At 39.6% G+C, this 18,057-nt stretch overlaps 1 long non-coding RNA gene across 1 annotated transcript; it reads right to left on the bottom strand.

Moving 5' to 3' along the window:
* Window positions 1–716: 716 nt before the first annotated feature.
* LOC105821623 lies at window positions 717–1,640 on the bottom strand. The gene is made up of 3 exons (XR_001138075.1): window positions 1,458–1,640; window positions 1,095–1,261; window positions 717–984 (listed from the first exon to the last, which is right to left on the bottom strand). It is a non-coding gene; the product is annotated as an uncharacterized LOC105821623 (long non-coding RNA).
* Window positions 1,641–18,057: the final 16,417 nt, after the last annotated feature.

Here is an 18,057-nt window from a genome sequence, read left to right as displayed (position 1 = left end):
CAGTCGAGCCTAAATTAGGGGCATTTGCCTGAGTCACTGGCTTCCATGCCTGCAAGATACAAAAAAGAGAGACATCAATTGATTAAAGGAAAGACTTCCTGGTTGAACAGGGGCCTACACATTCCAACATAAAGATCGGGGAACTCATGGAGTCTTTGTCTGCAGGAGAAAAGATATTCTCAAGAGTTTCTTCAAATTAAGTATGAGAAAAAGTGGATTAAGTAAAACACAGAAGTAGAGGAAAGAAAAGACACCAAAAAGTACCATTTCTTCTGCCTTAGCAAGGTCAGTTCAGCACAGTATCATGTCTCCCCTCTTCCCTCCTTTCTAATTTCACTCTTTAGATCACAGAAAGTATTTAGCTTCATTACCTTTATTAAGACATAATCATTAGCACAAATCACAGGGTTGAAAAGCCCATGTGCCTTAGGGAAATCCAATTGACCAAGTTTTTTCTTCCTCACCCTCATAATATGAACATTCATGTGGTAATGAATAATTTGTCCATATAGGTTTATCAAGTCCATTGCACTTTTTAAACACCTTTCAAAACTGGTGCTGATAAATGGAAATATTGTATTCAATTTTAAGTAAACCTTATGGCATAAATAATCCAACCTCAGAATTCTTGTGACCAGAGTCCAAGCCAAAATGGGCTACACAAGTGTAAAGGCTCCTATGTTAAGGAGAGTTTGAACCATATCTTACTCAGTGTAAAGGTTTTCACTTGACAGGAGTAGATTTAACACAGTCCATTCCAAATAGGCTCTTTGCAATTCATTGAGGGCTTTAAGAAAGGTGGAAAACATTAAACAGGCATATTTTATTCTCAAACCCTTTGTTAGACACCTGTATGCATACAAGAATGACAATCAATGGCAAGAATAAAGGTTTTATCTCATTTCCACCGTACATTTTCCTTAATATGCCTCCAATCTGCAGTGCTCTACCTCTGGAATTCCAAGTTCAACTTGTATCTAAGCACTGACAAATGAAAAGGAGATAATAAAATTACTAGTGTGTTGCAAGGTGATTAAATTTACATAATGACTCTGGATTTGATTAAATGCCAGATCCCCCTCCAAAAAAATTACCTGTAGAGGCATTAAATCTTACAGCCACACACACTTCACTAGGTTTATGCTCTATCCACAGAAGCTCCCGTTTATCTTAGCAGAGATTACTGCCATCCCTCCACAGGAACACAGCATGCAGGTAATGCCTGGAAGCTTATTCAGAAGAGTGGCAGGGGCTCATGCAGCTGATTTGCAGAATAAATATCAGAAAAATGTGAGAGAGACAGTCATTGTGTTCATTCAGAGAACAGACTGTACCACAGACTCAGATGCAGACTTTTTCTACTCTACTAAGAATGAAATGGCTTCTTAAAATGTCATCAGAATACTTTCTCCTGAAACCCAAGGCTTCCCCCCACTAACAAACTCTAAGGAGCTCACCATGGGCTCATCATTCTAGGAGCACACTGGTGAGAAGTGAGGCTATGGCATGTCAAATTTGGAATCCATTCCTGTCAAGTTGGTAGGTAACTAATGCATGTTCTCTCATCCTAAATATGATCCCAGACTGGGATCACATAGTGGGATATTTTCTCATTGCTTGGTTGCTGCGTGGCCCTGGATGGCAGTCTTTGGAATAAAAGCATTCACACAAACAAGTAAAAATCCTATGCATTATAATTATGACATGCAGCAAAGTAAAAGGCACCATGAATATCCATCATACTTATTGAGAAATATTACACAACAAAAGAGCTCTTAAACAATATTTGCCTCTAGATCAAGCTATTGTAAATGGGCTAGTACTATCTCAGAATGGAAAAGAAATGTTACCACTTTCCCAAAAACATCAAGAACAGGGACTGTAGCATCACCATGTTGTTCACTGGGTTCAAACTGCTCCAGTTAGAGAAATTCGATTACTTTTCTACCATGACTGATGTAAACTGGTCACTCCACATATTCCTAGCTTCAGTAACAGGCAGAGTCTTGGCTAGGCAACTTCAGGAACCTAAATCCCACTAAAGCTCTTGGTGTTGTTCGATGTTCTATGCATTCATCCCTTTCAAAGCATCCTACTGTTTGCTATCAAATATTCATCATCAATGACTCTTGCCAGTCATCTGCAAAGATTTATAGGTAGCTATGGTCCACTCTCAGCCTATCTACCACTCCACAGCTACCTACCTACTACCTACAGTGAAGGTAAGACTCAAGTAAGTCTCAGGTCAGTGCATTATTGGTAAATTGTAGAGTTAGCCAAACTGTGGCAGGCTGCCTCAACAACCTGAAACAGAACTTTAGCATATGTCCGACCAACTGTCAGTACTTGCAAAATAACCTTTTAAAAAAGTGCCATTATTGGCTTTTATTAAAAAGTCCAAAAACAATAGATTCTGGTGTGGATGAAGAGAGAAAGGAACACTTATACACGGTTGGTGGGACTGCAAATTAGTACAACCCCTATGGAAAGCAATATAGAGATTTCTTAAACAACTAAAAGTAGACCTACCATTCGATCCAGCAATCCTGCTACTGGCTATCTACCCAAAGGAAAAGAAGTCATTTTATCAAAAAGACACCTGCACCCAAATGTTTACTGCAGCACAATTCACAATTGCAAAGATGTGGAATCAACTCAAGTGCCCATCAATTCATGAGCAGATTAACAAAATGTGGTATATATATACTATGGAGTACTACTCAGCCATAAAAAGGATGAATTGATGCCTTTTGCAGCAATTAGGAAGGAACTGGAGACCATTATCCTAAGTGAAGTATCTCAAGAATGGAAAAACAAACACCACATGTACTCTCTAATATATTAGAACTAACTGATGGGCACAGTTAGTACACAGAGGAAAGTAAAAGTCTTTGGAAATCTAATTTTATTCAGCGGGGGGAGAGGGGGGAGGGGAAGGGCAAAAACCTACCTAATAGGTATGATGAACACTATTCAGGTGATAAGCACATTTATAGCCCTAACCCAAGCCATATATCAAAAAAATCTGTACCCCTTTAATATTTTGAAATAAAAAATTACAATTATTGGGCTGTTTTCCAAGTATGCAACAATTTGAATATAAAAAGGCCTAATTTTCACTTTCCAGCACAAAATATAGATTATAAACTAGTGGATTAATAATTTCTAGGCATCTGTCATGGCACTAAACAATATGTGCGAGTGCAATAAATAAATAGTCTTAAAGGACACAGGATGTCTTTTAGTACTTAAAAAATTTTATTTGTTAATTTTTGTAATAATCATTTGGAAGGCTAAAACTGAAATTTGTTTCCCTGCAAAATGTTTTTCTTTATCACACTGGTTATTATGGAAGAGTTGCTATGAGTCATGAAACTGCCTTGTTTCATTTTTCTTTTTAAAAAAGTCCCCAGGGAACTCAGGGAATTAAACTCATAAATTTAATTTCAATATCTGGTAAGCTGTGAGGAGAGTTATTAAGGCAGTCATTTATGAGTATCTAGGGGAAACCCAAGTGATAAACAGTAGTCAATACAAATTCTTCAAACACAAATCATGCCAAACGAAGCTAATTCCTGTTCATGATAGAATGACAAGCTGAATGGTGAAAGAGGATGGAGCAAAGTTAACATATCTTAAAGAAAGAAACATCTGATATAATTTAATCTGACAGTCTTATAGCAACAACAGAGAAAGACCATAAATGGAGCTAGTAAAGAGAAATCTGACAGAACAGCTAGAACTGGTATGGTATAAACTCAAAGTGAGTGAAACAGATGACAGAGTAGGGTAAATTCCAGATGCAATATCACCCAGATCATGAATAATCACTCTTAGGTTAGTTATATCAACATGGGCTGTAATCTTATTTAATGATTATACAAAGTATATGTAGCTACATACACTACTGGGAAGAGGAATAAATTAAATGCATTATTGATATATCAAAGATGTTTAAATAAACTTCATGTGGTGTGTTTTTTAAACTCAAGTATTTCTACCTCATGTAGTGTGTTTTTTAAACTCAAGCAATTTCTCACAGAGAATCTTCACCAAATAAATATGAATGTAACTGGAAGGAATCTGGGACCACTGAGAAAGAACGAAGGGCTATGATGATAGAAAATAGGCTCCTCTATAATTTTGGGGGTGGGTATCCAAGAATCCCCTTAATCTACACAGCGAGCTCAAACCCTTAGCCTAGTATTCAAGGCTCTTCATAAAGTGGGTCAAACTCACCTCTCCAGTTGTATTTCATGCTGCTCTCCACCCTATTAGACCAATTGCCATTTATTCCCTGGGCTTGCACACCTGTAGAGTGTGCGATTCCTCAGCCTAAACTACCCTTCACCTTAATGACTTCCTGTAATAGTCTCATCAATCCTTTAAGACCAAGCTCAAAAGCTACTTCTTTCAAACAGCATCTTTCCAGACTCTCTAATTAGAAATAACTTTTTACTCCTCCAACACTCCCAAAGCATCTTGTTTAAACTTCTGTATAGACCTTTATTACGGTCTTCTTTGAGAATTAACAGTGTACAAGTCGATTTCCCATTAGAGTGTGAACTCCTGGAGGGTGAAAGCCATGTCCTATTCATTCCTTAGTTTCTCGACAGGCATTCAACAAATATTCATTGAATTGAATTGGATTGGAATTGGAATAAATACACCATCTAAACATTCTTTATTGGGAATGCCCCCAATTCCAGGGCAATTGCTATTGGTTTGGCCTTTCCCCTTCCAGATTCTCAGGTTTATTTTTCAATGTTGGAAATAAAATAAAACAGAATAAAACTAAAAACCTAAAAACAAACAAATGCTCTTGCAACCATTTAATTTCTACCAGATAGTGAAGAAATAAAGGGCAGTTACCTGACACCTAGAGTGAGCTTTCTTTTAAGACACTGAGGAAGGTAGACATGCCCAAACATGTGACTGAGCCATGATTACATCATGATTCTGAATCCCTGAAGCATGAAGGCAAGGCAGCTGGAGAACTAGGATTGGAGGCCACCAGATGGAGAAAGACATAGAAATTGTCTCCTTAGTTACCATGTACTTCTCTTAGATGCATCATTCAGACAAATCTCAATTCAAAGAGTCAACAATCAGGGTGGGCAGCATTGAAGCTGGGGAACTCTGATGAGGAAAATAAAATAAAAGACCTTTTCCCTCTGTGTATTGGTGTTTGGGGTTAAAGTAGGAGTTGTAAGCCTACATCTCTAACTGATTTGGAGCATTAAGGTATTAAACAAAAATGTACAATTAGCTGGTGATTCTGTGAGGTCTTCATAATGGCATTACACAGGAAAGACTGTGGGATTCATAATGTGGGACTCCTTTTCCAGCTTGAATCATACGCAGGAAGTGCTTCTTCCTACCCAATAACCCTCCCGAGGTTTAGCTTGTAAGAAAATGCTATTCTAGCATGAGAGAACTCAGCCCCACCCTCCAGCATTGAGCCTGGCATGCAGCACATGCTCAGGGAGTGGCTGTCGCTGTGGCTTGCCATTAGAGAATCACAGGCTCATGGAAAAGCTAGAGCTGCTCTGCATGACTGGCTAGCCGAGAAACACTTGCTGATTTAAGGGAGATAGTTCACGTACTGGTTAAAAGAACAGCTTTTAGGGCCAGAGAAACTCAGGTTCAAATTCTAGTTCTTCCATTTATGAGCTGTGTGACCTAAGATAATATCCTTAACCTTCCTGTGCCTCATCTATCATTTAGAGATACTTATTGCACCTCCCTTGAGGGTTCGTTGTACGGATTAAAGAAAATAATGCACATAATATAGTAAATGCCTAAATAAGGGTGAGCTAGAATTAGTGGTTCTTTGAGGCAGAAGTCATATTGCACATAGTCAAAATGAAAACTAGTGAGGTCAGAGCATGTCCAAATAAGCAATAACTTCACAGCTGGTGAAGCCAGACCAGAAAATATAGGCTGAAACTAAAACTTAGCAAAAGGAGAAAAGAAATTATTATCAAGTGTTGGGATAAGCTCTAGAGACTGGTTTGGGAGCTACCTTGAGAATGGTCCAAGGCCAGAACGGACACATGGTGTTCAGGAAGGGAACCCAATCAAGTTAATTTTGATCCCCCTGGAGCATTTGCAAGCCACTAGAATCCTTTAAATGTCAGAATGCATAACTGGGTAGTGCCCTCAATGTAGAGAAAAAGTAAACAAAACCTAGTGAGTGAACACTGAATTTATACATTCAAAATTGGTCATCTTTAGTGCCCTCTATGGAAACTCATCAAAACCTCAGGTATTTCCTAAAGTAACATTTCAACTATGTATAGCCTTTAAGGGAATCAGTAGGATTGCATATGCTGATATGGAAAGCACAACAAGATATACATGGAAGTGGATGTATAAAACCGTGTTTAGCATGCTCCAATCTGTGTTTCTTTTAAAAACCATATATGAGTGAATGTGTGTGTGCACCTATGTATATGTGTGTGTGTGTGTGTGTGAATGTATACATACATACATACTTAAATACACGTGGAAAATTTCTAGGATACATAAGAAATTGTTACTCATGTTATGCCAAAGTAGTGAGACTAGGGGCTTGAAGTGGGAGGGAATCTTCTTTTCATTTTATATCCTTTTTTACTGTTTGAATTTTTACCATGAATATGTATTACTTTTATAATTTAAAAAGAAACAACACCGGAAAGGAGTAACTCTAAAAATGCAGTACATTGCATGGTGCTTTGCACAAAGTAGGACTCAGTAAATACTTGAATGAATGGATGAAAGTCACTCAATCGCCCCATCAGTTGGCATACAGGATGGGAGAAAAGGATATAAAAAGAAAAGAAAAGAAATAAAAGGGGAGAATAGTGAGGTCCCAGAAGCAACCTGGAGCAGTTTTCATTCCCTCGAAAGAGAAAAAAATAGAAGGAAAAAGCTGAGGAGCATCTTCCCCACCCAAGTGGCGCCTGCTGTCAAAGATTCCAATGTGCTTTGCAAATACTGTCTACAGATCTGTGAGAGGGTGTAAACAGAAGGCTCTTTAAAGAGCTGATCAAAGCTGTGCTGTGCTCCAAACAGGGAAGGAGCAGAGCAGAGGTTAATGTCCTCCCCCTGGCCATGAAAGATGCTTTGCCATGAGGATGCATCTCAGTGAGAGCCCAGGGACTTCATGAAAAGTGCAGTAAAATACCCCATATTGGTAATAATATATGCCATCTGCAGAACACTGCTTTCCAAAATATGAAAGTTTATTATGAAACGTTTTTCCACAAAGAGCAGTAGAAATTAAAGGTATAAAACCCTACTAGGTCGTCCATTCTTTTTTAGATTGGATTTAATTCCATATAAATCCTAATGCTTTCAGTGATGTATAAGGGGGATTTACACTTATAAATCCTAAATGGAAAACACAGGCACAAAGCAACAATACTGAATGCAAAGGAAAAAGAGTCACCTTTACTGATTCATCTTGACACATATCAAGATAATTATGAATTGCCAGCATGTTTTTAAATTTATGTTTTTATTTTTTTAACCTGATGTGATTATATGTTTATTTACTCTCTTGAAATGTAGTCCAAAAGCAATAGTCTATTTAAAACGTAAGAGTGAACATTATATATAGATGTCATAAACACTACATATAAAATTTGACTAGAGCTTTATCTACAACCTATAGATGGCTTGTGTATAAAAGATACCAGTACATACAAGTAGTTGAAAAATAAGAAAGATCATTAAGTCATATTTTGGCATTTACAAGATGTTAAATATTAACACCGTTGGTATCTCTTTTTTTTCCCCTGGGAGATTTGGTTAATTTATTTTAACCTATGCAGTGGAAATGTGTTTCTCCTTTGATTTACCCCTATTCAATCATCCACTAGCAGGGTTTGGTCCCAGGGTGGTTAGCCTAAAGAGTTCTCCAATCAAAAGCACATTTATTCCTAAGAATTACAACTTCATTGAAAGTTTAATGGATGAAGCTAAAAGAGTCAAGTTAAAACAAACACAGATGCCATTTTCATTGATCAATTCAATTTAGTAGGCTCATGAGAGATAACCAAATTCCTAAACAAATGTGGGGGAGAAATAGGGAAATCTGGCCCTACAGCAAGCACAGTATACCTTTATTTTAACGAGGGCAAACAATCTTTGTCCAAGGTGGTTAAACTAAGTGCAGTGGCTTTCTTGCCACTAGAGAAGTCCATAAGAGAGCTAATTTACTTGTCAATGAAACTAATTTTTACAAATCATTTATAATTTTGTGATTTAGCAGTGAGGGGCCTTTATAAATATGTTTTCTATTTTATTTCGCTTTATTTTTTCAGACTTTTCTTTTTCCCTCCTTTCTACCCAGCTGTGAAAAATAGGACACTTCCTGACTATGAGACAATTACTCACCAAGTGGCTCACAGAAAAAGCACAACGGGGATCCAGACTTCTTCTCTTTACTGAATAACCTTTACCTGTTTTTTCTCCTTTCTTCTCTTCCTTAGTTATTTTTAGGAGATCTGGGTGTCAGGCCTGGGTGTGAGGCACTATCAACTTGCTGTGTAGCCTGGGAAAGTGGCTCCTCCTCTCTCAGGTTCACTCTCCCCATCTGTACAATGAAGAGCTGGACCAAATGAGTGCTAATTTTCAATGGCATTGACTCCATAAAGTCAAGAATCCTTCCTGGTTACGTTAACCTGACAGAGCTGGAGGCCCTCTCTAGTCAGATGCCCACCCCTGACAGAGGATGCCCAGCCATCAGTGCTCTCCTCAGGGGAGTCAAGCGTCTCTGACAGGAAGGGGAGGGCCTAACACTCAGGCTCTGGATTGAATCTGAGTCAATAGAGGTGTGCCAACCAATGTCTGTGGCTCAATATATACCCACTTAGTAGACATAGTAATTAATAATTATTTATTATTACTCAATTAATACTTGGTGACTGACAAATTTGGTGAAATAATCCTGCAATTATTTCTGCTCAAAGCCACACTGCCATCTCCATGATGTCTGCTTCTGTCAGGGTTTCCTGGACAAACAGAACCAACAGAGGACACACACACACACATACACACACACACACACACACACACTTACATGCATGCACACAGACACAGAAATATATTGTCTTAGTCTGTTTTGTGCTGCTCTAACAGAATACTACAGTCTGGGTAATTGATAAACAACCGAAATTTATTTTCCATAGTTCTGGTGGCTGAAAGTTCAAGATCAAGGCATCAGCAGGTTTGGTGTCTAGGAAGGGCCCGGTCTCCACTTCCAAAATGGTGCCTTGAATTCTGCACCCTCCAGAGAAGAGGAAGGCTGTTCCTCACATGGTGGATGAGCAGAGAGAGAGAGAGAGAGAGAGAGAGAGAGGGTGCGCGAAAGAGGGCCAAACTTGCCCTTTTATAACAAACCCACTCTTGTGATAACAACAGCATTAATCCATTCACGAGGATGGAGCCCTCTTAGCCCAATCACATTTCAAAGGTCCCACTGCCTAATATTGTCACAATAGCAATAAAATTTCAACAAGAGTTTTGGAGGTTATAAGCACTCAAACCATATCACGTGCGTATATGTGTGTGTGTGTACGTACGTACATATATATGTGTATGTACATATATATATACATATATATAAAGAGAGAGAGATGGATTTATTTTAAGGAACCAGTTCATGTGATTGTGGGGGCTGGCAAGTTTGAAATTTGTAGCACAGGCCAAGAGGCTAGAAACTCAGGTAAGAATTGATGTTGCAGTTTTGAGTCCAAAATTCTCAGGGCAGGACAGACAGCCTGGAATCTCAGGCAGGGTTTCTATATTACAGTCTTGAGGCTGAATTCCTTCTTCTTTGGAAAATCTCAGTCTTTTGCTCTTAAAGCCTTCAACTGATTGGATAAGGTCCACCACACTATGGAGGATGTGCTGCTTTACTCAAATTCTACTAATTTAAATGCTAATCTCATCTAAAAATATCCCTTCACAGCAATATCTAGACTAGTGAGTGTTTTACCAAACACCTGGGCACCATAGCCTAGCCAAGTTGACACATAAAATTCACCATTGCAGTATCCTAATATGGCCTGCCTTTGCAGGTCATCTAGGCCACTTACTATTCTCCTTTGAACTACTTTACCTTGGACAAGCTGACACTGGCTTTGTACCCTCTGCCTGGTGCCTAAGATCTTATAATAACAGTCTCTCACATTTGGTCTGCCCCTCTACCTTTTAACTGCTGCCAGAATAACTTGACTTTAAGCTGTGAGACTAGCAACAGCAGGCACTAAACAAAAAGAAGACAATAGTCCCTGTACTCCAGCTCAGTAAATTCCTCTTCTTCCAACTTCCTCATGTATCAGCTCTGCTGGCTCCCCAAAGCACTCGGCTTGGTGTACTGTCTCCCTCATCTCACCTAGCTCCATGTGAGACCATTCTGACCTGCTATTCTCTTGGGACACTGATCCCAATCTTCACTGTCCACCAACACTGGGCAGGCGCTTCCATGTCTGTGAAGCCCACCCATCTGTGAAGGAAGAATGCTTAACCTGTATGTGCATTACTGTTTATATATATATATTTTTTCAGGCACTGTGCTAGGCACTTATTTATTTATTTTTTATTTCAGGAAATTATGGGGGTACAAACATTTTGGTTACATGTTATGACTTTGCCACACCTAAGCCATGATTTGAGACATCCCCTTTTCCCCCCTACAACATTTACTGCATCCATTAGTGGTGAGTTTACCCACCCCCAATCCTCCTACCCCCAAAGAATATTACTACTATCCAGTAACTGGTATTCCTTAACACCACCTGAGAGCTTATAGATGAACAAAGATATCATTTCCACAAAGCCTCATTTGACAGATAATAAAATTGAGGTTCAGAAAGAGTAAGTCCTCAGCACAAGGACACATAGCTAACTAGTATACATGCCTCTGCTATGGGGCTGGAACTCTGGGTTGTTTCATGAAGCCAAAAGCACCTTTGAAAGGAGTTGAATACTACTGGGCTGAATACTACTAATAAAAACAATGCCACCTTGGATTCATATGCAACTTTGCTTCCAAAAAGATCACAAAGGTATTTCTCACCTTTCACCTAATTTTCTCTTGCTGGGTCAAGAATTCCCAACAACATTCCTCTCTCTATCTTAGGCTACAGAGATACAAAAATTCTCCCTCATCATCCACCTCAGAATCTTAACTTGAATTTAGCGTACAAAATCATTGACTACAAATTTTCACAAGGCTATTTGTTAATTGGTGCAGAGTGGGTGAAAATCTGGACAGAGTAGCTTTCATCTCAAGGCATGAGCCCACAAAGTGGGCTCAGGCAGGGCAACCTGGCCCAAGAACTGCCCAGTATAGTCTTTGTAGGCTATTACTGAAACTTGGCTGGGGTTGGAATAGATCAGCTTGGGAATATCTAAAACCCAGAGAACAGGCAGGCCCATAATGGCTTTGAGGTGAGCATCTACAAAAATAGATGAGAAATAGAGACCAATAATCTGTGTCAGCAAGGCTCAGGCATGAGTGACACAGCAATGTCCCTACAGAGCAGATGGAGCATATCTTAAGAGGGTCCAGTAATAAGCAGTAGGCAGAGGTTCAGGAAAGGCAGGCAGCAACTTCAGTGAGGATCAACAGTAAGTGACAAAGGGCTGTGCTGGCTAGTAGGCTGTGAGGTATCTTGGAGTCTCAGCCACAAGCCACAGACAGATATCTCTGCAGACAGGCAGATGGGCAATTATAGAGAGTTCTGGAAGTGGCCAAGCCCAGCCTCCAATAACTGAAAAGGGCAACGGAATTCCAGTCCTCGATGGGCAAAGACACCAAGTATAAAGCTAAGGCAGGTACCCAGGCTCTCTGTTAAAAAAGAGTGGGTAGCAAACAGGCAATGAGCTCATAGATACAGAAGAAAAGACAAAAGGTTGGTCACAGGAAGGTGGCAAGAATCTATTTATTAGGACTGAGAGGAAAAGTTGGACAACAACTAGCAGTTACACTGTGTCAATGACCTGCCTCTATGACCTTGGACTCTATGAATCTCTCTTGACTACAAGATGGGACTCAGAGCCTTGCTAGGTGCGGTGAGGTGGGGTGATGTACCTAATTCTGGGAGCCACATAGGCTCAGTTGTGGGGAAAGGAGGACTGAGGGAACATGAAGCCCATTACAGGGCTTGTGACATGGAGAGAACAATTCTATAACCAGAAGAAAGCCTGTAAAAAAACTCCTTTTTATATGTCACTCACAACTCTGATCCAGGGATCCTGGTATGTAGTTCTCTCTCATTCCACAGGGCATCAGTAAGGACCCTCTAGAGCTGCAGCAGAGGGAACTATCGGAATATCAGAATCCTAGAATGGGAGAGCTGAAGAGCTCAACCCCTAGCATTAAAAAGAAATGGGGAACCTGAGACCTTCCCAAGATCACATAATGATTTCATCATAGAGGCTGGGACTTAGATTTCCTGACTTCTGGCCCAAGGTTCTTCCACTAAACCCCAAAGATGAATATTCCAACACCCACACAAATCTGAAGATGGCTTTATGACAGCCCAATTTCCATCCATGACTTGCACAATCAAGCTGATTTATCTCATTGGGTTTCAAAACACACATTTCTAGAGATAGATCAAGGCAGTAGGGAGACTTTAGCAGCCACCATATATAATAAATTAACTTTCCTGGCCGGGCGTGGTGGTTCATGCCTGTAATCCTAGCACTCTGGGAGGCCGAGGCGGGCAGACCATTTGAGCTCAGGAGTTCGAGACAAGCCTGAGCAAGAATGAGACCCCATCTCTGCAAAAAGTAGAAAAACTAGCCGGGTGTGGTGGCACATGCCTGTAGTCCCAGCTACTCGGGAGGCTGAGGCAGAAGGATTGCTTGAGCCCAGGAGTGTGAGGTTGCTGTGAGCTAGGCTGACGCCATGGCACTCACTCTAGCCCAGGCAAAAGAGTGAGACTCTGTCTCAAATAAATAAATAAATAAATAAATAAACTTTCCTTCCAAAGCCGGACTTACTTTTTGATTTAAAAAATAAAGGAAATACCTACAATATGCACCCCAACACAAAGTGTGCTATATATAGCAAATTTTAGTAGCATGTTAATCTCAAAATTCCAATATTTCCCCGTTGCTATAGTTATGGCATCTGGTTAAATCAGAGTTCAGCAGCTGTGGGCAATGCTAACACTGATACCAGCCAACTTTGTGCTTTGTTTCTGATGCAGGATGAGGAAAATGGGAACAAAACACATTCTCTCCCAGTCCCTCCTAGGAGCAAAGCCTCTTATAACTAGTCTGGGTTAGACAACATATTGACTCCCCATTTGGCACCAATACAGCTGGAGCCCTAAATCCCTAGGTACTGACTTGATGCTGTGAGAAAGTCCAGATCTGTAACTGGGAGTTACATGTTCGGGATGTGCTAATATGCCAAAGATGTCATCTGCTCATCAAGAGAATCCTGATGCCCAGTATAGCTGGATGCTTGTGTGTCAATTCCTTTTACAAACATACCACTTGAGGATTCCTAGACAGGAAAAAATGAGGGCTTTCAAATAAAGTTATTAATTTGGGCTACATAGCTTTCCATTTTTAAATTTCTAGTTTGAACTACTATTATTTAAGGGCTTTTTTTACTTGATTTTCAAGAGAAGCTGTCTTAGGCAGATTTCTTAGGTCTACACACTGGGCTCTAACCTCTCTACACAGCTCTTTATTTCCTTGACTATGAATAGTGACTTCATCTCTAATGTTATTCTGAACATTTATGGGCCATCATAAATATACATGACAGAGTATTTCCAAAGTTGTGACAATAAAATCAATACAGTATAAATTATGGGATGGATATGTAATAGCATGCTATCTTATAGGATTGGAAAGTAGAGCTAGATTCATTTTTAAAAGGGCATTTATTGGGTTTTATATAATCCTTTCTCTCAAATGTCAATTTTCTCTTCAAATTTGCAATGTTTTATGGGTACAGGTTTTTAAGAAAATAAGATCTATGTCTGCGTTTGAATGGACTTTTTGAAAAATCATTCATACACACCTACTGAAGTTGTTCCATTCATGTATATGCAAATTGGTGAAGGATACTTCCTTGTAAAGAAACATTGGTTTCTGGTAAAATGACTTCAGAGCTTATGCACTGTGCTATATTCAGTCTGGGCTGCCAGACACAGCTTGGTCACACTGCTGAGTCATCACATGACTCTGAACGTCCTTCACAGAGACAGAACCAGGCTTGGGTCATCCTCAAATAAGGCCAGTGGTTCATCTCAGTCAGTATAATTTCCACCTGGAAGCCCTCAGCTTAAGAGGGACCTAGACTCATGGAAATTCTGCTACTGTCACTTTTTGTTAGGGGGTGGAGGGGCAACATAAATATGAACTCCAGAGATTGGCACTGTCTTTATCTGTTTTTCAGATAGAAAATGTCCACTGAGGGCCTGCATCTCCCCATTTCCAACACTTAAAAACCTGCACACATTGTGCACATGTCAGGAAGAACTCAGCTGTTTTGAGTTTCTGTTTAGACTGATGTAATAATATGATTATATGACATCAGTGTTTTATCACACAATCATATGCATTATTGCCCAATGCTATGGTTTGGATATTTGACTCCTCCAAGTCTCATGTTGAAATTTGATCCCCAATGTTGGAGGTGGGGCCTGGTGGGAGGTATTCGGGTCATGGGGGCAGATTCTTCATAAATGATTTGGTGCCATTCTCGTGGTAATATCAGTGAGTTCTCATTTTTAGTTCCAGCAAGAACTGGTTGTTGAAAAGAGCCTGGCATCTCCTCCTCTCTCTCTTGTCTCCTCTCTCACCATGGGATCTGCACACACTGACTCCCCTTGGCCTTCCATCCTGAGTGGAAGCAGCTTGAGTTTCCTAGCCTAAAGCAGAAGCTGGCACCATGCTTCTTGTATATCCTACAGAACTGTGAGCCAAATAAATCTCTTTTCTTTATAAACTACCAAGCTTCAGGTATTATTTTTATAGCAATACAAATGGACAAAGACAGCCGATATTTCCATTCTTATTCCTAAATGTCTTATTAACATTTCCATGTTGTATCCATGTTATTAAGACATTCAATATACAAATTCCTTGCAATAATGGTAATTTGTTCTCACTGACACTCACATCAATTAAAAACTCAAAAAAACATAAACTTCTAAGTTTTTGGTGGTTGTTGCAGGGATGCTTTGGAGATCAATCCAATTAAGAGCTTTCTAATATAATTCCATAACTTCTAAAATATATTTCAGAGTCAAATTTGTTGACAGTGACTAGAAAGAAGATGGTAAAATGGTATTCTTTATTAGCTGGCTCTTGCTTGTGTCCTAAGTTAAGAAAACATATATAGAAAAGCACTGAATTGGTAATCAAAAGGCCTGAATTAGTCTTTGCTCTGCTACTTGCTAGCTGCAGGACAATAGTCATGTTCCTTGCCTTTTCAAACCTCAATCACCTCATCTGTAAAATGATGGACTTATACTAGCTGATCTCTAAAGGCCTCGCCTACCCTAGAGTCTAGCATTTCCTTATATTTTTATTCTGTGAGTCACAGTAAGGGTCATCCCCAGTTTTCTGATGTTGGGGCATCACTTATCAGCCTAACTGATTAAAGGCTTAAGCTTCTGAAATTGTGTGACCAGATGGCCTTTTAATATCTCATTCTCAAATACTTGCATATTTGATTGCTTTCCAAGTTTCTTTTAATTTGCAGTTCCTTTCATACACTTCATTGAAATTATTTGGACCAAAAAGACACGAGAAGAAACTAACACAGTTTCCTCCATAGGAAGGCTTTTGTGCCCTCACTAAAGATGTTTGGGTGGCAAACAATGTCATTTGATGACTACTGAAGGAACTTTAAATGCTTACTCTAGACATAGTAGTTTATGAGAACTGCTTTTAAGTTCATAAAGAGCTTTCAAACTGGCAAAGAATTTGACATGGCTTGTGTGGCCCCAGAAGTTTAATCTAGGACCAAGTAGTAGAAGATACTAGTTGATAGATTTTGGTACAGCCTAAAGAAGAGCTTTCTACAAGTGTAGCCTGACGATGGAATAAACTGCCTTGAGATATAATGAGTACCCTATCAGTGGATGTATTCAAAACAGAGGCTAGACAACCACTCGGTAGAGATGCAGCCAAAAAGATGCTAGCCTAGGCTAGCTGATCTTTGAGGCTCCTTCCAACTCTAAAATTCTATGGGCTCATTTCCTCCCTTACTCCCTTTTCTCACCTTCCAAGACAGAATTAATTGCTTCCTTATCTGTGTGATGCTTCCATATTCTAAATACTTCCACGCATTGTATTCTGTGGTGATACATTAGGTAAACTGTGTATGTGGTCATGTCTGGAAACATAGAATGCAAATGTGCCCTAAATGAATTCCCACCTACAGGGTTTAATCTTCAATGTGGCATTGCTGAGTTTGTAAACCGTTTAGCTTCTTTAATAATACTTCTCTATGCTTTGGTATCAATTCAATTTTTAGATACTTAGGATGGAAAGGTTTTATTATTATGATTTTTTTCTGAGAATCTTAAAACATTAGTTGCCACAGCATTCTGAGGAGAAAGATGTTGTTGTGAAGAAAAATGCAAATGGCTTTCTCATGGAATACAGTCAGCAGCAGATGAACAGGCATAATTTAATTTAACAGAGCTAGAAAATATGGAATGGAAATAGAAACTAGAATGCCTTCCTCTTTCTAAATTATGATTTCTACTTCTTCCTGTCCCAGATTAAGGTCTTACGGGTCACAGTGGCAGTTGAGAGCAGGTAAGCAGTAGAAAATAATGAAGCCAGGACAAGTTAGCAGAGAAGGTTGGCTCCAGAGAAATGAACTATTGTAGGAGCTGAGGATAAGCAAAAGGCCACACAAACTGGTGGGCAGAGCCAGATGGGAGGCCCCAAGACCATACAAATATCTATATTTGTGCTTCTGTGTGCACAGAGTCACTCTGGAAGGACTGGCAAGAAGGTGGTCATAGCAGTTGCCTCTGAAAGAGGGAACTAGGGGACACAGGATTAGCTAGGAGCAGGAGGCTTACATTTCACTGAATACACTTCTGTTTCATTTGCATTTGTATCATGTGGGTCTTACCTTACCAAAAAAAGAACATGAATAGTAAAAATGTTGAAGAAACAGCACAAGATGATCAAGGGCCAAAACACCAGCAAGGCTATCCTGACCTAAGCAAACAAGGCAGGCCAGAGAACAAAGTAAGGCCTCTGACCTTGACCCTGACCCTGAGAGCAGTGCTGCCCAAATCACAGGTACCTTTATTTGTTCCCTTCTCACTTTGCTTCAAATTAATCCTGAGCAAGCCTGATCTGGATATCTACAAGTGTAAATGAGAACACCTGGCTGGGCAGAAGGTGAGCCTGGGAGCACAGGGGGTTTTCTGGCAGAGGGACTGCTTTGATAATTGGGTTCCCTAGTGCAAATTAAGCAAGTTTTTATAAAAGCTCTAATAACATTTTCTAAAAATCTATACAATAATGGGCTTTTAAAAAGTGTTGGACACTTAGGCCCTAAATGATGCCTCAACCCCATCTTAGTGACAGATACAATATACTATATATGTATGTATACTATATCTATATATATTTAGTGATATATATGTATATATAGTATATACATAATGTAATTTGCTTATCATCTTAAAAATCCAAAACCCACAAGCTTGTGTTCAGGCTTGAGCAGGACTTTAAAAGTCATGAAGTTCAATCTCATCAGATGTTTAAATCCCCTCTATGATTTCCCTGTCAAGAGGTCAGCCAACCACTGCTTGAACTTTTCAGTGACAAGGAACTCACTATCTAACAAACTAGCCAACCCCAGTCCTGGATAGCATAAAGTCATTAGAAAGTTTTCCCTTGTGTGGACCCAGTAATCTGACTTGCAGGCATTTAAATCCACTGGTCCTGATTCTGCTCTCAGGGGATGTACAGAACCAGGCTGCTCTTTGCCTACAAGTCAACTCTTCGAATCTTTGCAAGTTGCCATAATAGTTCCCAGACTCCTCTCTTACTCAAGTG

The sequence above is a fragment of the Propithecus coquereli genome, unplaced genomic scaffold (assembly GCF_000956105.1).
Source record: "Propithecus coquereli isolate 6110/MARCELLA unplaced genomic scaffold, Pcoq_1.0 Scaffold583, whole genome shotgun sequence".
Lineage (NCBI taxonomy): Eukaryota > Metazoa > Chordata > Mammalia > Primates > Indriidae > Propithecus > Propithecus coquereli.
The sequence above is the reverse complement of the archived record's forward strand: the minus strand, read 5'-3'. Positions and strand labels throughout refer to the sequence as shown.